Source organism: Pantherophis guttatus, chromosome 5, assembly GCF_059756535.1.
Source record: "Pantherophis guttatus breed Tessera chromosome 5, ASM5975653v1, whole genome shotgun sequence".
Lineage (NCBI taxonomy): Eukaryota > Metazoa > Chordata > Lepidosauria > Squamata > Colubridae > Pantherophis > Pantherophis guttatus.
In genome coordinates, this window is record NC_142067.1 from 49,611,182 (window position 1) to 49,635,421 (window position 24,240).

General features: G+C 39.7%; 1 long non-coding RNA gene across 1 annotated transcript in view; it reads left to right on the forward strand.

The window, feature by feature from the left end:
• LOC117671043 (uncharacterized) overlaps window positions 1-15,762 on the forward strand; it is an 86,358-nt gene extending 70,596 nt beyond the window's left edge. Inside the window, exon 3 of the long non-coding RNA XR_004592753.1 lies at window positions 15,615-15,762. This is a non-coding gene — a long non-coding RNA (uncharacterized LOC117671043). The remainder of the gene's footprint in view (window positions 1-15,614) is intronic.
• The last annotated feature ends 8,478 nt before the right edge of the window (window positions 15,763-24,240 follow it).

Sequence of the window (24,240 nt, forward strand, 5' to 3'; positions counted from 1 at the left end):
TTTTAAAAATTCTATCAACAAATGAAACATTGTTAAAAACAGTTGCTGGATTATGCAAACAAGAAAACAAGAAATGTATAGCATGTTTAGATTAGCTAAATTAACAATTTTGAAGAGCCAGTTTAGTGTAGTGGTTAAGTTACAGCAATGTAATATGTTTAGGAAGGCGGAGATGGTGTTATGGACTAAAGTGAAATTGCCCTTTTCCAGGAAGGAGTGACGAGAGACAAAAGAAACGTAACCTAGAGATGGATCAGAGAAAGAAGAGATTTAGGATAGCCACTCCCTAGAATCTACCAGGGTATAGCCATTAGGATTAAAATAGTATAGGTTTAGTCTGCTAAAATTCTGTCTACATGGCTTAAGCAAAAAAAGAATTTAACTTTGGCTGGATTGTTCTATGTTGTTCTTGGCCTGGGCCTGACAGGTACCAGGCTAGGAATCAGGAGACTTTGAGCTCTAATCTTAAGTATGAAGCCAGCTGAGTAATCTTGGCCCAGTCACAGGCTCTGACTCCTAGAAAAAAAAGTTGTGAGAAATTACTGCTGAAAATCTTGCCAAGAAAACTGCAGGAACTAATCCTGACAGTTGTCAGGAGTCGAACCGAATTGAAGGCCTAGGGAAAAAGTGGACTATTTTCAGGATGACATGATTTAATTTTCATTGAGGAAATTGAAATTAAATGAATGGGATTCAGTTGAAGAAGCTGGCCATTTATTGGCAGTTACAACAAGCAAAAGAAATCAATGGAGTTTAATCTCTGAACAGTTATTGACAACAAGCAGACACTATTGTAGTCAGAAGTATTTATAATCAGATTTTCTTTTTTATAAATCAGTACAAATTGGATGATAAGGGGGGAATCAATATGATGTCAATCCTTTTTGTCATATAGATATTTGATGTAATTTTGTCACTTGAAGAAATTGTGAAAGATTTGAAAAGCTTGTCCTAAAGCTGCCTTTTGTTAAAAAGCCCTGTTCCCAAACCCTAGAGAGGCAGGATAGCTTTGCAATATACCGTATTTTTCAGAGTATAAGACACACCTTTTTCCCCCAAAAAAGAGGGTGAAAATCTGGGTGCATCTTATACTCCGAATGTAGCCCTGCCTAGCCTCGAAATGGAGATTTCAGAAGCTGAAAGAAGCTTCTGAAAGAAGCTTCAGAAAAAAAGCCTCTGAAAGTCTTTTATCTAAAATAATATGGCAGGCAACAAAAGAAGAATCAGTAAAGGTTCTAACCGAACTATGCTAACAAATCTGGAGAATGACACAATAACGAACAGATGGGAAGAGGTTAATCTACATACAAATACCAAAGAGATTGAACAGAGTACAGATAGTCCTTCAGAATAAAAGCCTCTGAAAGAAGCTTCAGAAAAAAAGCCCTTTTTCCTGAAGCTCTGTTTCGTAGGCTTTCAGAGGTAGAAAAAACAATTTTTCCTGAAACAGAGTTTCAGAAGTTTCAGAGGCAGAAAAAAAAGCAAGGCACAGAGCTCACAACCAATGAACCTGTTGCTAAAATTCACCTCTGGAAACAGCTGATCACGGGTATTCCAGGAGGCGGATCCACCCACCAATCAGCTTTTTTTTTATTTTCCTCCCCAAAAACTAAGATGGGTCTTATACTCCGAAAAGTACGGTAGGTAGTCCTCAACGTATGACCACAATTGAGCCCAAAATTTATGTCATTAAGTAAGAAATTTATTAAGTGAGTTTTACCCCATTTTACAATTTTTCTCACCACATTTATTAAGTGAATCACCGCAGTTCTTAAATTAGTAACATGGTTGTTAAGTGAATCTGGTTTCCCCACTGATTTTGCTTTTCAGAGGGTCACAAAAGGGGATCACATGACCCCTGAGACATTGCAAACATCATAAATATGAGTCAGTTGTCAAGCATCCGAATGTAAATCATGTGACCATGGGGATGCTACAACAGTCATAAATGTGAAAAATGGTCATATCATTTTTTTCAGCGCTGTTTGAACGGTCACTAAATGAACTGTTGTATCCCCTACCTATATCCCCATCGACGTCTTACTGAACTTCATTGCTTTGTTTTCTGAATAGTACTTTTAAAAATATTTTATTGAAAAAGGTGAATAGAGAGTTGCATCATCATCTAGACATAAGAAGTTGGTAGTCGATTTAATTTTGGGAAAGTATTGCATTTCCTTTTTTGAAGAATGGGAACTTGGATGGGTAGAATTTCATTTTAGAAAAAGAAAATGAGGCTATCTTTTTATTTCAGTCATTGTTTTGTTTTTATGAATGAAAATGGATTATGACCAAGTTTATAATTACAATGAGTCTGAAATGGGAACATCCAGATTTACAACTCTATTGGACCCAGATTGTTGGGGACAATATGCTGACTCTGTAAACCACATAGAATGGGTTGTAAAACACTGTGAAGTGGTATATATGTCTAAGTGCTATTGCTATTATGCCTCCAAAAGAATTCTACATACATTCAGTTTCATTGTTTGTTGGTTTCCGAATCAGCTATTAGTCAAGCAATTGCAACCTTCTTTTTTTTTTTCAGTTGTAAAAGTGGGCAAATAGTACATTACCTCTTTAAACATTTTATCAATATGTTATTCTGTTAAAGAGAACCAAAATTGAATTGAAATTGATTTTGGAGTTCAGCTAGCTTGTTTTAAAGAATGAACCCAGCTCCAGAGAAAGTTCAATGCTACACACTAATTACTCCTTTTAATTACATTCATTTTCTTTCTTTCCCATTACAGAAAACAGCAAAAAAAAAACAAAAAACCCTCCACTACATACTTTAATATTTGCATTGCTCGTAAGCATTTTTAAAGTAATATAAGCAGACTTTTCTATTTTTACTATAAACATTTGATATTAGGGTATACAAAATGGAAAGCATTCTAATTCATTATTGCTTCCATATTGTATATAAAACCTGGGGCTTGAATGAGAGGCATAGTTTATGTATGCATGTATGCTGTGTTCATTCATCATGAATACAACGCATTAAAATAATTCAATGATAAGATTTAACACTGTTTAAATTATCCCTTGGGGCATAAAGAAATGGCATACCTTATTCAAATATTCAATAATAAAACAAGCTTTGCTTCAAAAATGTAGCAAGAGCACGGGAAGAAATGTGACACCCAAGGCACTGGATAAGTGGAATTGCTTCATCACAGAAGTTTACAATGATCCCACAGAGCAACACATATTAATGCAATAATACAATTACAACTGACAGCAAGCCCAAGAAGAATCTTATGGCCGTACATGAAATAACAGCTTGGGAATCACCTCCTCATAGTCACTCCTGATTGCTTCATGCTGGTAAAATAATGAGTTGTTCTATCTAGTAGGATGAGGGGGAAATCTACTTTAAAAAAAAAAGTCATACAAATTTTAGTGCGGTAGGAAACAGCATCCGAGAAAGGCAGAGTGTCACAGAGATAAATAAAGGTACAGATGAGATCATCTTTCAAGACTCAACAGTTGTTGCATTACTAGGAAAGTTGCATCTTTGTGACTTTGAGAAAGGACCATGGGTGAAATCCAGCAGGTTCTGTCAGGTTCTGGAGAACCAGTAGCGGAAATTATGAGTAGTTCGGAGAACCGGCAAATGCCACTTCTGGCTGGCCCCAGAGTGGGGTGGGAATAGAAATATTGCAATATCCTTCTCCCAGGAGTGGGGAGGGAATGGGGATTTTGCAGTATCCTTCCCCTGGAGTGGGGTGGGAATGGAGATTTTGCAGTATCCTTCCCTTGGAGTGGGGTGGGAATGGAGATTTTGCAATATCCTTCCCCTGCCACGCCCACCAAGCCACACCCACAGAACTGGTAGTAAAAAAATTTGAATTTCGCCACTGGAAAGGACGCATTGAAACACACTGGCAATGTTACAGGAAGATAATTTAAAAATTAGATCTAATGATCTTTTTCCCACCATTATTTTATATGCTAATGAACATTGCTTTAAGTATGTGGTAAGCTCTGGCTCTGCTCTAACAGTTTTGCTTGTTCACTCTGTTGAGTGTGGCTCTTGGTTCTTGGCTTTTACCCCCAAAGCCCTATGCCAGGGGTCCCCAAACTTGGCAGCTTTAAGACTTGTGGACTTCAACTCCTAGAATACTCCAGCCAGTATGCTGCTGGAGAATTCTAGGAGTTGAAGTCCACAAGTCTTAAAGCTGCCAAGTTTGAAGACCTCTGCCCTATGCTAATAACCACACTGTGTTGGTTGTTCACTGATTTATGAAATTTTACAGTTACAAGGATTTATTTTTGAGTTGCAGCATTTAGCTGACAAGGCTAGTCTTAAACAGCTAACTGCATAGAGCTATCATACTTCAGCTACAAAAATCCAGATGGCAGCAAAGAAATATTGTATAGATTACTTTGATTTTGGGTTGGTGCCAAATAGGCCTTTGGGTTTTTATAGCCAAGATATGATAGTCCTACAGTTGGACCTAATTACAACTAGATTGGGTGACTAGAAGGAAGGAGGTCTTTAAACTTCACTGTGGAGTATTTTTTTAAAAAAAATCCTCAGAGAAGCCAAAAGCAAATCATTTCTATGCTGTTATGGGGAAAACCACCTGGATCTGTTCATCAAATCACCAGGAGTCAAACTTGATTCAATATTTTTTTTTATTTTTTGCTTTTTGTTGTAAAAACATGGTTTCTGAGTGTATAGCAGCATTTTCTGTTCTTTCAATGCTACTCTGTCATAAGCTAATTGAAAAAAAGCTGCTCAGAAGAGCATTCTGAGAAGAAATGTCAACCTGCCACATCCTATCTATCAGAGAACCCACATCTACATTCTTAGCTGAAAGTAAGCCTTTATCCTACTTGTAAAACCCAAGGATTGAAGAGCAGAAACCAAGCACCAACTATTCAATTGATTAGGAACCTATGAGTTATAGTCTTGATTGTTGTGATTATATATATTATGTATATAATTTATATTTTGCTGATAAAGAAATAAAGGGAGACTAATATAGATCTATTTCAAGCTTTTTAGCTTTCATCAGCTAGCCATACACTTACTCGAATTCGAACTTGGGCTTCCTGCATATTAGGCAGTTGAATTAACCTTCTGAGCCACAAGTTCTCCTCCCTTCATCAGCTTGAGCCAGGGGAAAGATTGTTTTTCTATCGAGACACCTGGTCTATCCCAACATGTGGGAGGGGACATTCTGCTCTCTTTCGCCTTTCGGCTCCAATCCAGGAGCCCTCAAGCAGTCGCATTCACGACAAACCATTTTATACCAAATTTATATTTTGCTGATAAAGAAATCTTATAAAGATTAAGATTTCTTTATCAGCAAAATATAAATTTGGTATAAAATGATTTGTCGTGGATGTGACTGCTTGAGGGCTCCTGGATTGGAGCCGAAAGGCGAAAGGGATTATATATATATGTGGGATTATATATGTGTGTGTGTGTGTGTGTGTAAAACACTATGACACTCAATTAAAAGGTCCTTTACTGTTAAAAAATTATTGTAATATAATAGATTCAGTCCATACTAGGTGAAATATACCTTTTTATTATTATTAAATTTTTAATTAAAGACAAAACACAAAACACAAAACCACACCCAGTGTATAATACAAAATAGGGAGAAGCGGGGGAATTTTTTCTTCATCTTCAGGTCTTCCAAAATTCTCTTTGCATTGGCACTGGCATTATTTCTTCCAAGTTCCCGATTGCGTAGTCCACAAATGGTTGCCATATCCTCCAAAATATATTTTCTTTCAATAGTCCTTTTTTGAATTTTATATCACACGTTAACTTATCATTAAGAGCAATTTTCCAAACTTCTCTGAACCATTCATTTATTTTGTATTCAATATTCAATTTCCAGTATCTTGCAATCACAATTCGTCCCATAATGACCAATATCCTTACAAGCTCTCTTTCATCAATTGTTAACACCTTGTCATTCAACTTTAATATGAGGATAGTATCTACTCCCAACTTTACCTTCTTTTTAATTATTTTACTAGATTCTTCTTCTATTTGTAACTAAAAATTCTTCACTTTACGACATCCATACCACATGTGTTCGTATGTCCCATTCTCCACTTAACATCTCCAACATAACTTGCTAGCACTTTTATTCATTTTCTATAATCTTATTGGGAACAGGTACCATTTCCAGATAACTTTATAACTATGCTCCTTTATTCAATATCAATAAGAATATCAATCAATAAGGTGAAATATACCTTGAAAATAATAAAATACACTAAGTTCTAACAATTTCATTAGGAAGAAAAATTGACAAATACAATCTGTATTCAATTCCTTATTAGCAGAATTTTCTGCAAAGGGCGTTTAAAACTCAGTGTGCATAATACTGTACCAACCATTTCAATGTGGTCAGTTTCATAATATGCAAAAAAAATATCTATAGGATAAGATAATTACATTCAGCACCGAGTTAGTTTTGGGGGATTTTATGCCCTTTTGCATAGCCTCAGAATAACTTTGTTAATAATTGAGCAAGATTAATTTAATTATAAATGTAACCAAAGAAAAAACGTGTTAATATCTTTCGTACTGTGGTTATATTTGATGTTTTTTTCACCTTAAACTTCTTAAGGTAAGTATAGGATGGATGGATGGATGGATGGATGGATGGATGGATGGATGGACGGACGAACAAGTGGTGGAAGTAGCCCAGCTGGCCGATTTTGGACCTAAGATTTAGGGCCTATTTAATTAACCTTCAGAGATTTAACCCCAAATATATTGACATTCTTAATTTTCTTATTGTTGAGTTAACTTTTTTTATTCTGTCTTAATAAATTTACCAAAAAAAAAGATGAGCATTAAACTAGCTTACATTTTTTATGTTTGTATACTTCATATTTGGGAAAACAGATATGGAAAACAGATAAAACAAATGCATTAGCCTATATCAGATCGATAGTCTTTGTCCTCCAGAAGTTCAAAACCGCCATCAAAGTAGAAAATGGTTTCCCCTAACACAGTTAAACTAAATGCCTTCTCCAATGAAATGCACACTCACACATTCCTGATGGAGAAGTATAGAAAAGTATCTAGCCAAGGTTACTCTCATAAATGTAGTTCATGAAGAATATTGATTCTGAGACTGGTGCAAAATTAGAGAATTAAAATACAAAATGACAATTTATTTGTTTGCTTGCCGTATGTGATAAATAATATTTAATAATTTATAACAGCAATGCCAAACTAGAAATCAAAAATTATTGGATGAAATTACTGGTGCCAGTGTATTTATTCCCAGCAAACTACATTTTAGTCTTGCAACAAAAAACAATAAGAAAACTGTGCATGTGGAAGAAATGACAAAAGAGCGTAGCCTGTTTCTTAATATATTGATGTTGCAGAAAGCTTTTTTTTTAAAAAAAAAAAATCTGGTAAGTTATTTCTCCCTAGATTATTCTTGCATAAGTGTCAGTGATATTGGACAGGCCCTTTTACCAATCATCTGGAGCAATGCATTAAGCACAATGAACGTGAGAGTATTAGGATTATTCCAACTTCTTTTATTACCCAAATATTGTCAGCGCTTTCCTATTACATGCAAATAAGCCTCTCAAAATAAAATCAAATACATTTACTGTTACAGAAAAGTTGATAGAAAATATAATGATAGTAATATAACATATGCATATAAATGACTCCATTGCATCTGCATCTCTGTTGGGTATTACTGCCGCTGGTGTTGTTTTGTTCTGCTTTCAAAATACATCTTTTTTTCCTTTTAGTCTTATGTTCATAACCAATTTCCCCTGCAGAACATTTAGCCTTTCTTTTACTTCAGCGAATATAGCTTAAACTCATCCTCAGGGGAAAATATAAGTAGCTAAATTTGCCAAATCTTTAATCTTTAAAACATTCAGAACTAGGAGAAAAACGAATAGTCTTAGATCCCTTTTGTAAACGCTCTATACATTTTGTTTAATGTAAAGAAACATATGGTGTTGTGATATATTTATGTTATGTTTATCAGAAGCCAATCTTTTTTTTACTTCAGCTCTGTTCCCCTATTTAGTAGAATGCCAAATATGAAATGTCTACAAACACCACAAAAGAGAAATTTTCTCGGAATCTGGGCCAGCTGGTGCCTTCACAAGAGAAGAGATCTGTTCTAATAGGCAGGTGGATAGTCGGCAGTTCTTGATCAGTGGTGGGTTTCTATCAGGGGTGAAATGCTCCCGGTTCAGACCGGCTTGGGCGAGTAGGTAGTGATGATGGCCGGTGGTTCAGAGAACCGGTAGCAATGGCAGCTGGAGGCTCCGCCCACCTGCCCACCCTCCCCATTCCCCAGACTCGGGGAATGCACCATTCCCCAGACTCCTACTGCTCACCTTTCTCCGGCGGCTGGCTGTCAGGGAAGGCAAGTGCCCGAAAGGTACTGGAGTTGCTCGCTCTCCTTGAATGAACTGCTCTGGTCCACGCGCCAGCTGCGCAAGCGCACACCGTTTATTTAATTCAGTGGCAGGTTGCATATCCAACTCCAGGGAATGGGGTGGGTGGGCAGAGCCGCGTGTCTAAGGGCAAGCAGGCAGCAACTCTGCAGCAAGGCCAGAGTTGAGGAATGGTGCATTCTCTGACTCCTACTGCTCACCTTTTTCCCGCGGCTGGCGTGTGGACCAGAGCGGCTCATTCAAGAAGGAGAGTGAGCGACTCTGGTACCTTTCAGGCGCTTGCCTTCCCTGACAGCCAGCTGCGGGAGAAAGGTGAGCAGTAGGAGTCCGGGGAATGGGGCGGGTGGGCGGAGCCGCAGGAGAAAGATATTTAAAAAGTTTTCTTACCGGGTTCTGGCTTGGTGGAAGGGGGTCTTGGGACTGAGTGGGCATGGCTGTGAGTGACATCGAGTTGGCCATGCCCACTCAGTCACAGGACACCCCCCCACCAAGCCGCACCCACAGAACCGGTAGGGAAAAATTTTAGATTTCACCCCTGGTTTCTACTCATTCAGGAGAACCGGTAGTGGTGGCAGAGGGAGGCCCCTCCCACCACCCGGACGTCATCACAGACACTCTGTGCATGCGCAGAAGGTTCTGCACATGTGCAGAAACACTTTGAGCGAGAGAAACAAGTGCACACATGCTCACAGTTCCGAACTGGTAGCGAAGGTAAGTGGAACCCACTATTGTTCTTGATTAATGCTATAGAAGGGGAAATGGTGATGGGAAAAGTTCATATACTATGTTACTGCTCTTATTGTGTACAATTCTGTGCACATATTTATCCAACTACATTCATCAATCTTTCCTTTCTGCTCATAATAGTTTCTGGAAAGTTAATTTATTTTGGATTATAATGGAGAAGAAGATTTTTAAAAAGAAAAATAAAAACCTCCCTGACATGGCCTCCTGTGAGGTAATAATTTAATTTTAAAAATTGATAATTAATATCAAACATAGCTTGATCAATACAGGGTGTGGCCTTAATATTTACAAACTCTTTAGCCCCGTTGTAGACAGTTAAAATAGGCCATGTTATTTTGAATTCCTGGTTTCTATCTACCAGGCAAAGAATGTAACTATCAAAGCTTTGCCAAACCTATTTAATTTTTGTTTTTTGTGAGTTCTTTCCATTTTTGCTATGTTATTAGACATCAGCTGTTGGTCTAAAATGACTACAACAGGGCTGTCAAGATGCGTCACATGCTGACCACGCCCTCGCCCAGTTTAGCAAAGGGGGGGAAAGTCCTGATACATCATGTGATGCTGCCATAACAACATGTATTTGACACTCCAGGACTACAACATTGATTTTCACATATTTATTTATTGCAAACTATTCCAAATAAAATATTTTTATGTTAATAAATACAAGAATATTAAAAACATGGAATATTCAATAGAATACTGAAGATAAATTCTCCACTTTGGGTAGGGTAATTGAAAGCAAACAAACAGCTTGTTGACAAAAGATAGAGCAAAATTTTGATAAATTATTCACAAAAAGAAAGTGTTGCATAACATGTGTATTTGTTTCCTGAAATTTTATGAATCTGTTGTACTTACATGGCTCCCACTACATTACAAAATTCAGAATTTTGAGGAAAGAGTCATATCACCAAAACCCACTTAAACATTATATACAGTATATGCCATTTTTCTTTGTTAGCTATGATTTAATTCTATTGTAGTTTAACTTAATTGGCAAAATAAACTAAATAACTATATTTAGAGAAAGAGAATTAGAAGTATGGCATTATATAAATGAAGCAGAGCACAAATCTAAAACAACTGATTAAAGTAGTGTATGGCTCAGATATGGTCTACACAAATATGAAATGTAAACATGAGTTACATACAAATATTATGAAATGTAAACATGAGTTACATACATGTACCAGTATGTAGATGACAAAAACAGTTTGACCTTGTGGATAAAAGACTACAGATTAGTGGTAGATGACATCCTGAAGATGCCAAAAAGACCAAAATTGAATAAAAAAGGAAAGATCCTGTAACAGTGTGCTCAGTCTGGGTAAGAACTTTCTAACTTTTGCCGCGGAATTTCCCCTAAAAAACACTCCCTTTGGAAAGTGGAACTCAATTGAGGCAAATAGAAGTGACTAAGACCTGGAGCTACTGTCAAATTTGGAAAAGAAAGAAAAGAAATTGCAGACAGAAGAACCTTAAAGATAAAGGATAGACTGGATTGGCTAGTTTTTAGCAATTTAAATCATTTCAAAATATTGGATTAAACTTTTATTGCCACCTTGATTTGAAGGACCTGGGGAAATTACTGGAAAATATTTTTTGAGATATTTTATTTGCAGCAAAAGTGGAGAAAAACAGTAACAGTGACACCTACTGGCCAGGGAAGATATCATAGGGCTGAAAAAAGTGGAAGAAAGAGTGAAAGATGTTTAGTCTACAAATTAGCTGAAATACATTAAACAACACCTGCAAATTGATTGTACTTGGTGTTTAGAGACAGACTGTGAAAACATTCAAATCTTAGAACCTTGAGGATTACAAATATGCTGGACAGTGTGAGAGTGGGAAACAGCTTGGATTTGTATGGAAACTAAGTGAAGGTTGCTAATGGACTATTTAAGGGAGTGATTTTGTGAACTGCTCTAATATTGGCTTTCTTAGTATGATGAATAATTGGGACTTTGGAATCTGGATAGATTACTGAATAACTTTTTAATTCATTAAAATAAGGCAAAATTGTGCAACAGGGGGAAATAAATATATTATTAAAAGAAATATTATTGTTGCTCCAAGGTACGCAGGAAACAATGACAAGGAATCATAAGGAGATAAAGGAATTAATAATACATGACGTAGTTGTGAGACCAGAAAATCATGAGCAAATTACACTGAATAATGAATATGAAATCCAGGAAGTAGAGAAGCAAATAGAAAGAACAGAGGAGGAAAAACGACAAAGGATACAAAAAGAAAAAGAAGCGATAATAAAAGCTGATGAAATAGAAAAGATAAATTACACTTTAAGAGATCAAAAAACAGAAGAGGATACATGGAAAGACACCCCTGAAGTGAGGAAAGGATCATTGAAAAGTCTACTGAAGGCTCAACAGAGTGAAGAAGTGATAGAGACAGATGAAATACTTAGATTAAACATGAATGATTTAAGAAGGCATGTGAAAACTAGGGGGTTGAGGGGTCTTTTACTCAAATTTTTAGTTAAATTTTTAAGGGGTTCTAGGGAGGGGGAGGGTTTGATTGGAATGCGGGTTGTGGGCATGGGGGATAGCCCACTAAGGGGAGGGGCAGGCCTGGCAAGAAAGCACGGCGTGGGAGGTGGGGATCCCGGGGTCGAGGGGTCGAGGGGGGAGTCAGAATTTGTACAGATAGTGCTTTGAACATCACTACCCTGAGTGGGAGGGGTAGATATGCCCGAGCTCCTCGACATTTTTGCTGCAGTGGCGGTTGATACCCCCAGACTTATGGTCATGGGGGATTTCAACCTGCCATCTGTGGGTGAGACGTCGGAAGTGGCTTGGGAGTTCATGGCTTCCATGACAGCTATGGACCTGACCCAGTTAATTCATGGCCCTACCCACAAAGGGGGAAACACCCTGGACCTGATTTTTGTCTCTGGACGTGGTTGAGTGATCTTGAGATAGGGGATATAGTCACCGAGCCCTTGTCATGGTCGGATCACTCTCTCCTCCGCCTTGACCTTCGAACCGCTATACCCCGTCGCAGGGAGGTGGAGCCGGTAAGATGGTTCCGCCCCAGGCGCCTGATGGAACCTGATAGATTCCAGATGGAGCTTGGGCCATTTCCTGAGGCTCTGGCACACGCCTCGACTAGGGACCTAGTGGCCGCCTGGGATAGGGCGGCCGCTGGAGCTCTGGATCGGGTTGTGCCTTTGCGGCCTCTGACCCGGCGCCAATCTCACCTAGCTCCTTGGTTCACTGAGGAGCTGAGGGAGATGAAGCGCCAGAAAAGACGCCTAGAGGATAGTTGGAGGGTCAGTCTTTCTGAATCCGACCGGACACTGATAAGATCTCATATTAAGAATTACCTAGTGGCAATAAAAGCAGAAAAATGTACATATTTTGCTGCTCTTATTGCGTCATCAGATAATCGCCCGGCCACTCTGTTTAGGGTGACCCACTCCCTGCTCCACCAGGAAGCACGGGGGGACCCCTTGGAGGGTAGAGCCAAGGATTTTGTTTAATATCTGTATGACAAAATCACTGAGATTCGGGAAGATCTGGACTCCGACTGGGTAGTTCCACGGGGGTTGACTGAGGCAGGTCTTGAGAATGTTATCTGGGATGAGTTTGATCCTGTGACCCCTGATGACGTGGACAGGATTTTGGGTGGACTGAATGTGACCACATGTTTATTGGACTCGTGCCCCTCCTGGTTAGTGCTGGCTTCCCGGGAGGTGACGCGAGGCTGGCTCCAGGGGATTATAAATGCTTCGTTGGGTGAGGGTGACTTCCCCGCCGCCTTGAAAGAGGCGGTGGTGAGGCCTCTCCTCAAGAAGCCTTCCCTGGACCCGACAGTGTTGGCTAACTACCGTCCGGTCTCCAACCTTCGCTTTGTTGCGAAGGTTGTTGAGAGTGTGGTTGTGCAACAGCTCCCCCAGTACCTGGATGAAACGACGTATCTGGATCCATTCCAGTCGGGCTTCAGGCCTGGGTACAGCACGGAAACGGCATTGGTCGCATTGGTTGATGATCTCTGGAGGGCTCGGGACAGGGGCTGCTCCTCTGTCCTGGTCCTATTAGACCTCTCAGCGGCTTTTGATACCATCAACCATGGTATCATACTGCACTGGCTGGAAGAGTTAGGAGTGGGGGGCACTGTATTACGGTAGTTCTCCTCCTTTCTCTCTGACCAGTTGCAGTCTGTGTTGGCAGGGGGGCAGAGGTCGACCCCGAGGCCCCTCATATGTGGGGTGCCACAAGGATCGGTCCTCTCGCCCCTTTTGTTCAACATTTATGTAAAGCCACTGGGCGAGATCATCCGTGGTTTCGGGGTGAAGTACCATCAGTACGATGATGACACCCAGCTGTACATCTCCACCCCGGACCATCCCAACGATGCCCTTGAAGTGATGTCCGGTGTCTGGAGGCCGTGCGGATCTGGATGGGGAGGAACAGGCTCAGGCTCAACCCATCCAAGACCGAGTGGCTGTGGTTTCCGACGTCCCGATATAGTCAGCTGACACCATCGCTGACTATTGGGGGCGAATCGCTGGCCCCCACGGAGAGGGCTCGCAACTTGGGTGTCCTCCTGGATTCACGGCTGTCTTTAGAAGAGCACTTGATGGCCGTGACCGGGAGGATTTTTCATCAGGTTTGCCTGATTCGCCAGTTGCATCCCTTTCTGGATCGGGACTTCCTACACACAGTCACTCATACCCTCGTCACTTCCTGCCTGGACTACTGCAACGCTCTCTACATGGGGCTCCCCTTGAGGAGCACCCAGAGGCTCCAACTGGCGCAGAGTGCGGCTGCACGGGTGGTTATGGGAGCAACATGGCGTTCCCATGTGACACCTCTCCTGCGTGAGCTGCACTGGCTCCCGGTGGTCTTCCGGGTGTGCTTCAAGGTTCTGGTTACCACCTTTAGAGCGCTCCATGGCTTAGGACCTGGTTATTTACAGGACCACCTACTACCACAAGCAGCCTCCCACCGGCCGGTACGCTCTCATAGAGAGGGGCTCCTCCAGGTGCCGTCAGCTAAACAATGTCGACTGGTGGCCCCCAGGGGGATGGCCTTCTCTGTGGGGGCACCCACTATCTGGAACGAGCTCCCCCCAAAGATACGGAGGACCCTGGATCTACGCACTTTCCGCCGTACTCTTAAGATTCTTCTATTCCAGCAAGCTGGCCTGCCCTAATTTTCTCCCCTGTTTTAAAATTCTTTTACATCGAAATTTTAATTTGTTTTAAATTATTGGGATTTTTTAATTGTCTTGGGCTAAATTATTTAATCTGGTTTTAATTATATCTTTTAACTTATGTATGTATTTTATTTTGTGCCTGTTCACTGCCCTGAGTCCTTTGGGAGTAGGGCGGTATATAAATCTAATTTTAAAAAAAAGAAGAAGAAGATATAAGATGCCAAGGGAGGAGTATGAGAGATGTGCCAAGAAGTCAGTAAGAGATGAGATACAAAAATGGGCAAGAGATGAGGAATAGATGTAGAATACAGTCTAATATAGAAGTTGTTCTATTAAAAATTAGTATAGAGGTAGAAACTAGAAATGGGGAAAATATTACTCTTTAACTTAGGAACTAGTTTATTAATGGTTAGAAAATAGAAACAGAAATTTAGAATCAAGGAGGATATGTAAACAAAGACGAATTAATTGTAATTAAATAACAAATATTGAATAATTAGGATAAGTAAACACTATGACTTGAAGGATAATGGTTATAAATGTGATGTTTACATGATGTTTATAATGTCTGATAGTATAACTTGATTATAGAGAAAATTGAACAGAGTGTTTAATTAAACAATGGAAAATGTTTAATAAGGATAAGTGAAGACCATGGCGAATAGATTTTGAGAATAACAGTCATAATTATTGTGTGTACAAGATCTATTATGTGTATGTAAAAGAGATTGTACCCAGACAGTACACTGCTATTGTGAATATGGAAATTTTATATATACAGTAACAAAGAAAATTGCATAGTAAAAAATAATTTAATTTTTTTTTTACACATTTAATATCATATTTGAATTTGGCATAATTATGCAGGAGTAATTTTCAAAAATTGTTTTAAAATAAAATAATCCTAATTAAATAAATTCTAAAACTAGTAGCTATTCACATTGGTTTCCTTTATAGTACAATGATATAAATGTATACTCAGAATGAAGTTAAACATAATTCAACATAGGCTTTGTTCCCATATAAGCTACATTCATTTCTTACAAAGAGGAATTGTAAAAATAATGTTTATTGGAGATTCAAAAACAGTGGAAGCTGAGATAAGGTAGGGTTTTTTTTAATTAAAAACAAGATTACAATTTTCAGTCATCCTGGTCTATGGAGGAGGTGTGGGTTAGAATATATTTTTAAAAAATATTTGTTTAATAAAAAAGTTGGACATGGCCACATATTTACTCATTCTCCTCCCTCCTCCTATTCAGTCTCTCCTGTGAAAACAGCAAAAAATATGTGTCCCTATTGGAATGGAAGTGAAGATTTTATGAAATGAAGAACATGGAATTCAGCAGATCAGTTCATTTCTGAGTGAAGATTTTGCCCTTTGCTATTAAATGTGTTTCCAGATATGCATCTCCAGATGGTCCACATTTGTGTAACACAACTTTCTTTTTCCATCCCTTCTCCTCTTCCTTCTTATCTCTTAGTTATTTTCACGAATAAAACTCATAACTATATTAAAAATTTGTTCCAGTCAAAACTCTAATTAAATGTATATTCATATACTGAGAATACCTATTTAATGGTTTGCTGCAATGATGCCTGTGGACCTAGTCATTCTGCTTTTTACCTGTTATTCCTGCAATGGAAATACACAGGATTCAGTGGAGGACAATGAAAATCAGGACACTATAAAGAATAGAAATAAATGAGAGATAAAGTAGTTAGGCCTAATTTTGTTGCACCACCAGCTGTGAAGCTGAAGCAGGCTGATGTAACTTAGGGCTGCTGAATCTGATGATGGGACGCAAGAGATTACAGAACTACGGACCATAAAATTAGAGCTAGAGATCAGGTCTCTAACTGGATGGAGTTGAAGTTTGTTGGACAGACATTTAGTCCAACAAAATAAAAAATAAACAATGTAAAAAGCCACCAAAATGACAAGCACCCATCAACACAATAGACAGCTTCAAAAGTTTATTTTAATTTTCATGAGGGCAAATGCATGCTTGGCAGTTCCCGTATAACTGCAACCATATATCCTGCCATCTTTTCCACACTATTCTAACCCTTATCACTGATTTTACTCCTTTGTTTGCTGTCTTTATCTCTCAGCCATTCTTTCTGACAGAAGCTAATACTGAGTTTAGCAGTAAATAGAAGATAAAACAACTGCCTTCTACTCCTGCAAAGCATTTATTAAAAAAGCAATATTTGCAAAGAAATAATTCATTCATTTTTCATAGCAATATATATTGCATCCATTTTGGAAAAAAATCATGAAGAGTTTTGTAATAAAATTTGGAATGAGAGGCAAGTAAACTGGACCAGTCCTTACCTTAGCTGGAGGAAGGACAAGTAAACCATTGAAGAATGTCACTATTCACTTTCATTATGCATATGGAAGGAAGAAACCAGTGGTGGGTTCGGACTGCTTCGATAGAACCGGTAGTAAAACCAATGGGAGGCTCCGCCCACTGACCCTGATGTCATGAGAAGCGATCTGTGCATGCACAGAAGCAAGGCACGTGTGCGAGCGAAGCAAGTGCATGTGCACGATCCCATTGCGAACTGGTAGTAAAGGTAAGTAGAACCCACCCCTGGAAGGAACCTTCATGAATCTTTATTATTTATTTATTAAACCAGTTTTTATAGTTGTCCATCTTACAAACAAGCAACTCTGGACAGCCTACAAAAGAGCTAAAAAAACAATAAGTATAAATATATTTAAGAAGTAGACTAAAATATTTTCCTGCAATAGTGCATTTTATTGTAGCAGCTCATCAGACTCTCAAATTAGATTAGAAAGTTGGTCAAGGAACAACGTTAGAGGGATCTTGAGTCTTGATGAGCCTTTATGTATTTGTGTGTTTTGAAAAATTCATGTTCATATGAAACCATAATTCAATATCCCCTGGTAACAAGGAGAAGCAATGTTTGTTATAGACTACAATAGTGAAAGTGAAGAATTAAGTAGTTGATCCTTGTTTACCACAAAAATATTAATACCTATTAATCCCAGAAATTTGTAGTTTGTTCCCCATTTTTAAATTTGTAGATTCACTTTTCTCATTAATAGATAATTTGCTTCTCTTGTAGTTTTGATGACACATGATTACCAGGCCACAACTTAAACCCATAGCTAGACAATAACTGCAAAAGGTAAAATGATCTCTTTGATTTCTGTAAGGAAACTTAACATTTGTTATATTATAGTTGGAGAGTTCCTTGGGGTATTAAAAAGCAGATTTTTGCCAAGTCTAAATTTCCCCTGATTTCTCACTCTGAAAACAATGCTTTATGGTAATAGCCAGGTGTATTTAAATAGCAGAAAAATTGCTTTTAATTTTGTCAAAGTCTAGTGAGTGTAGTATAATCTGTCATCAAGCAGCAGGAATCTCTCTTGGCAGCTGAAACGGATTTGACATTTTTAACTTATAGTAAGCATTAGACATCAGCACATCACTTAACAATTTTTCAGAGGCATAAATAAAGCACACACTGAGCAAATTGATAAGATTTGGTAAAAGATTTTGATCAGCATGAAAACACCAGAGTTAAGAAATGCTGTCACAGATTTCTATTGAAACCACTCAAACTGATATGGCTACATTTATATATCAGTTAACACGGACAATTTCCTCCCTTGAATTGGTTTTTTTCCCAGTTTCTTTAGAAGTTGATGATATTTCTAATACTAATAAATATGATTTTAATGGGATTTAAATTTAGCATTTGTAAAACACTAAAACACTGCTAGGATCTGAGGTAATTCTATTGTTTTCACTGCTGACTACCTAAAGTCTTCCCAAATTCAGCTTTTGCTGTGTTGCCAATTAGATAAGTTCACTTATACTAACTACCAATTACTATAATATTTCTCAGGTCATGGTAGTACTTATTTTTTCTTAGAAAACTAGCTCCTTCCTTCTCCCTCCTTCCTCTGGGTGCCATCAGCCAAGTTATGTCGGCTGGCGACACCCAGGGGGAGGGCCTTCTCTGTGGGAGCCACAGCCCTGTGGAATGAATTCCCTCCGGAAATGCGTAAGATCTCCGACCTCAGGGTATTTCGCTGTGCCCTTAAGATGCTGCTGTTCCACCAGGCCGGGCTATCAATGTAATGATTTTAAATTGGATGTTTTAAATTTTGGGGGGGGTTAATATTGAGCCGAAATTATTTAATAATTTTAAATTATTTTAATTGTTGTTTGTCTTTGTGCTTTTAATAGGCTATACACCGCCCTGAGTGCTTCGGGAGAAGGGCGGTATAGAAATAAAATTATTATTATTATTATTATTATTATTATTATTATTATTATTATTATTATTATTATTATTATTATTATTATTATTATTATTATTATTCCTTCCACCATACCTTTTTTGTTTCTTTCACTTCCTTTTCTTGAATTTCAATTCCACAAATGGATATCAAGGATTGCTGCCCTTTGTTGTTCTGCTGGAATTTTCTGGGACCTAAGTATTTTGGCTTTACAATCTATGAATAACAAATGTAGCAGTAATTTTATGGGGGTATATATTGCTGGTATTCAAAATATGTAGTCCATGGGTTCCAAAGATTTCAACATATTTCATTTTGTGCCCCCAAAGCACCAAACATCAGCAATATGACATCTTGCACAACCCCCCTTTGTTTCCTAATACAGTTACAGCAGTTCACTTAGCGACCATTCAAAGTTGTGACATAACATGGGGGTACTTACAACACAGTCTTACAACACAGTATTTACAACACAGTCCCGAGATTACGAATGTTGTAGCACTATGGCAGTCATTCACCCTTACGAATGACTGCAGAGGAACTGCAACATTTGCCTTGCCTATTCCTTCCTTGCCAGATCTCCACAGGCACTGTGAGTCTGTGGAGTCTCACTTATCTTGTGAAGATCTAGAGAGCCTTCAGTTTCTTTGCCTGCTTCAGTGCATTTGCAGAGAACTGAGGCCTAAAGTATCATGAGATCATGCAAGATCAGTAGCAGATCTCTCTTGATCTCACAGTACTTTAGGCCTCAGTTCTCTGTGAGCAGAGGCCTGCATGTTATTTATGGCAAAAGGCCTTGCAAGTCAATGGGAGGCTTTGAGGCAGCACTAAGTCTGGAAGCTTCTAGGGGCTGTGATCTCACGCAACTTCAGGCACCCATCTGCTTTTGTAGAGAATGGGTGCCTGTAGTCGCATGAGAGCATGGCTCCCAGAAGCATCCAGTCTCAGTGCACAAAGTGTTTGCAAGCTGATGGAATGCTTTGAAGCAGCTCAATTTAGCTGCCTCAAAGAGTCCCATTGACTTGCAAATGTTTTGCGCACTGAGACTGGATGCTTCTGGGAGACTCACTGAGGCTGCCCACCATTCCAGAAGCAGCAGGCAGCTTCAGTGAGTCAGCAAGGCTGAGCAGGACATGCTCGTCCTGCTCTCCCTCTGCTCTCACCACTCAGCTTTTGGAGTGCCAGCAACAGACAAAGAAACTGCGACAGAGAGGAGACAGCTCCCTAGATCTTCACAAGGTAAATGAGTCTCTGCAGGCTCAGTGGCTGTGGAGACCCGGTGATGCAGGATGGGGGGAAGCAATTGTGGTGAGCATCAGGTATGTCAGTTGGTTAGGGGAGGCCTTGGGTGGTCAAATTACCACCCTTCCCCACCCTGAGATACCTCTTGTGCACTAATGACCTCTGCATTTGATTAGCAAATGCATGGGTGAAAACAGGGAGTTTTCGCATTCACTTTATGTGATTCACTCAGTGGTGGGCTGCTGCCAGTTCGGACCGGTTTGAGAGAACCCGTAGTTGCAACCTGCGGGTGGGCTGGTTCACCCACCCCAGCACTATGCCATCCTATTTAGCAACATTTTTTAAGCCACGCGCATGCGTGCAAGCTGCACGAGAGAGCAAAGCACACGTGTGGAAGGCCACATGCATGCTCACATTTTTGGTGCTGGGCAAACCGGTTGTTAATTCATGTGTCACCCACCTCTGGATTCACTCCAACAAATCCTTGGGTTACAAATGTAATTGGAAGGCTCCATTACATTTGTAATTCGAGGATTACCTGTAGTATAAATATGTCCATTTGTAAATAATCTCAATTGGCTGTTTGCTTATATATATATATTAATGTTCTTTTTTTTTATTAAAAAAGTTTTATCAAATATTACAATAATAATAATAATAATAATAATAATAATAATAATAATAATAATAATAATAATAATAATAATAATAATTTTATTTCTATACCGCCTTTCTCCCGAAGGACTCAGGGCGGTGTACAGACTATTTAAAAACAGAATCAACATCAATTTAAAATAATTTAAAAATATTAAATAAATTTGGCTTAATTTAAAACCCCAAAAATTTAAAACATCCAATTTAAAATTATGTTGCTAACCCAGCCTGGCGGAACAACAGGGTCTTGAGTGCGTAGTGAAATACCCGGAGGTCAGAAATCTTACGAATTTCCTGGGGCAGTTCATTCCACAGGGCTGGGGCTCCCACAGAGAAGGCCCTCCCCCTGGGTGTCGCCAGCCGACATGACTTGGCCGATGGCACCCTGAGGAGACCCTCTCTGTGGGAGCAGACTGTTCAGTGGGAGGCTATCGGTGGCAGAAGAAAGTCTCGAAGGTACCCGGGTCCTGTGCCATGGAGCGCTTTAAAGGTGGTGACCAACACCTTGAATTGCACCGGAAGACCACTGGGAGCCAGTGCAGCTCGCGCAGAAGGGTTGTCACGTGGGCGCAATGGGTTGCACCCATAACCACCCGCGCGGCCACATTCTGGACCAGTTGGAGCCTCCGAGTGCTCTTCAAGGGGAGCCCCATGTAGAGAGCATTACAATAGTCCAACCGGGAGGTAAGAAGGGCGTGAGTGACTGTGCGCAGGGTGTCCCGGTCCAGAAAGGGATGCAACTGGCAAATCAGGTGAACCTGATAAAAGGCCCCCCTGGCCACGGCCGTCATATGTTCTTCTAAAGACAGCCGTGCGTCCAGGAGGACACCCAGATTGCGAGCCCTCTCTGTGGGGGGCAAAGATTCACCCCCAATAGTCAGCGATGGCACCTGCTTACTATATCGGGACGCCGGAAGCCACAACCACTCGGTCTTGGAAGGGTTGAGTCTGAGCCTGTACCTCCCCATCCAGACCCACACGGCCTCCAGGCAGCAACACATCACATCAAGGGCATCGTTGGGGTGGTCTGGGCTGGAGATGTACAGCTGAGTGTCGTCAGCGTACAGATGACACTTCATCCAAAAACCACGGATGATCTCACCCAGCGGCTTCACATAGATGTTGAACAGGAGGGGCGAGAGGACCGACCCTTGCGGCACTCCCCATGCGAGATGCCTCGAGGTCGACCTCTGTCCCCCTGCCAACACAAACTGTGAGCGGTCGGAGAGGAAGGAGGAGAACCACCGCAGAACGGTGCCCCCCATTCCTAACCCCCTCAACCGCTGCAGCATGATACCATGGTCGATGGTATCAAAAGCCGCTGAGAGATCTAATAGGACTAGGACACAGGAGCAACCCCTGTCCCGAGCCCTCCAGAGATCATCCACCAACGCGACCAATGCCGTTTCTGTGCTGTACCCTTGCCTGAAGACTGACTGGCACGGGTCCAGATAGATAGCTTCATCCAGATGTTGGGGAAGCTGTCGTCCCACCACGCTCTCAACAACCTTTGCCACAAAACGAAGGTTGGAGACCGGACAGTAGTTGGCTAATTCAGCCGGGTCCAGGGAAGGCTTCTTGAGGAGGGGCCTCACTACGGCCTCTTTCAAGGTGGCAGGAAAGGCACCCTCGCTCAGAGAAGCAGTTATAATCCCCTGGAGCCAGCCTCGTGTAACCTCCCGGGAGGCCAGTACCAACCAGGAGGGACACGGGTCCAATAAACACATGGCGGCACTAATCTTACCCAGAACCCTGTCCACATCCTCGGGAGCCACAGGATCAAACTCCTCCCATATAACATTCTCAAGACCTGCCCTCGTCTCCTCCCGTGGACTCATCCAATCGGAGTCCAAGCCATCCCGAATCCGAGCGACTTTATCATGCAGGAATTGCACAAAACGATTTTTCCCATCCCTCCTCACCCCCCTTCCCTCCTCCACCCACCCCCCATCCCTCATCCCCCCTCTCCCTCCAACCCCTCTCCCCCCACCCACCCACCCCAGACTTCCCAGAGCTAATACAGGATATAACATTTAACAAACATAAACTAAAATATGCTAACTTTCTGCAGGCTCCATACTCCCTCTTGCTCTTTAACTCCCCTTTCAAATAACAAAACATAATTTTAAAAAAATATATGTTGGTTTCATTCGTAAGCTATTTGAAACTTTTTAGTCCGATATTTGTTTTGAATACAGTCAATCCATCTTCTCCATTCCGATATATATCTTTCATTTGAATGATCCTTCAAGTATGCCAAAATTTTTGCCATCTCTGCTAAATTCACTACTTTTAATGTCCATTCTTCAATAGTAGGTAAGTCTTCCTTCTTCCAATACTGTGGCACCAAAAGTCTGGCTGCTGTTATTAAATTTAAAATCAATTTAGTTTCTATGACCGTACAATCTGTAATTATACCTAACAAAAAGAACTGTGGAGTAAATTTTATCTTCTTTTTGAGAATGTTTTGAATGATCCACCATATTTTTATCCAAAATGCCTTAATTTTTTTACATGTCCACCATATATGATAATACGTGGCATCATCACATTCGCATCTCCAACACTTAGGTTGCAAACTTGGATACATACAGGCTAGCTTTTTAGGATCTAGATGCCATCTATAAAACATTTTATAAAAATTCTCTCTTAAGTTTTGGGCTTGCGTAAACTTTACATTTCTGATCCATATTTTTTCCCACGTTTTCATCATTATTGGTTCTTCAATATTTTGTGCCCTTTTTATCATACAATCCTTAACTAGCTCTGTTTCTGAATCTATTTCTACCAATGCACTATACAACCTTTTTATATGCATTTGACTTTAGTCTCTAATTTGTTTTACCAAGTTCTCCTCATTTTGTGAGATACCAATTTTCTGATCTTCTCTCCATCTATCTTGCAGCTGTCCATACTGAAACCATGTTTGAATTATCCTTTCTTCTCTTAATTGATTCAAAGATTTTAGTTGTAATATACCGCCTTCCTTATTAAGAAGCTTTGTATAAGTAAACACATCTTGTTTTTGCTCTACACTTATATTCTCTATTGTGTGTCTGGGTATTGCCCACATTGGTAATTTATTGTTTAATTTATACTGATACTTTTTCCAGACACGCAGTAAAGCATTTCTTAATATATGACTTTTAAAAGTCTTGTCCACTGTCTTATCATATAATAAATAAGCATGCCAACCGTAAACCAAATCATATCCCTCAATATTCAATATTCTTTCTTCTGTTAAAGTCATCCAGTCACTAATTGCTGACAAAACAGCCGCCTCATAATATAATCTTAAATTGGGCATTTTGAGACCTCCTCTTTCACGTATATCCTGCATTATTTTTTGTTTTATTCTCAGTCTCTTCCCTGCCCAGCCAAAATTATTAATACCTTTCTGCCATATCTTCAAATTTTCATCTTTTTTAAGTATTGGTATCATTTGAAAAAGAAACAAAAACTTAGGCAAAAAATTCATTTTTACTGCTGCTATTCTTCCTAACAAAGATAATTGTAATTTTTTCCAATTTTCCATCTCTCTCTATATTTTTTGCCACAACGGATCATAATTATGCTTAAATAATTTCGCATTTGATGTCATAATATAAACCTCTAAATACTTAACTTTTTTTACTATTTCAAATCCTGTTAGGATTTGAAATAGTAAAATCTATTTGATTTGTAGTCATTTTTTTAGTTATTATCTTCGT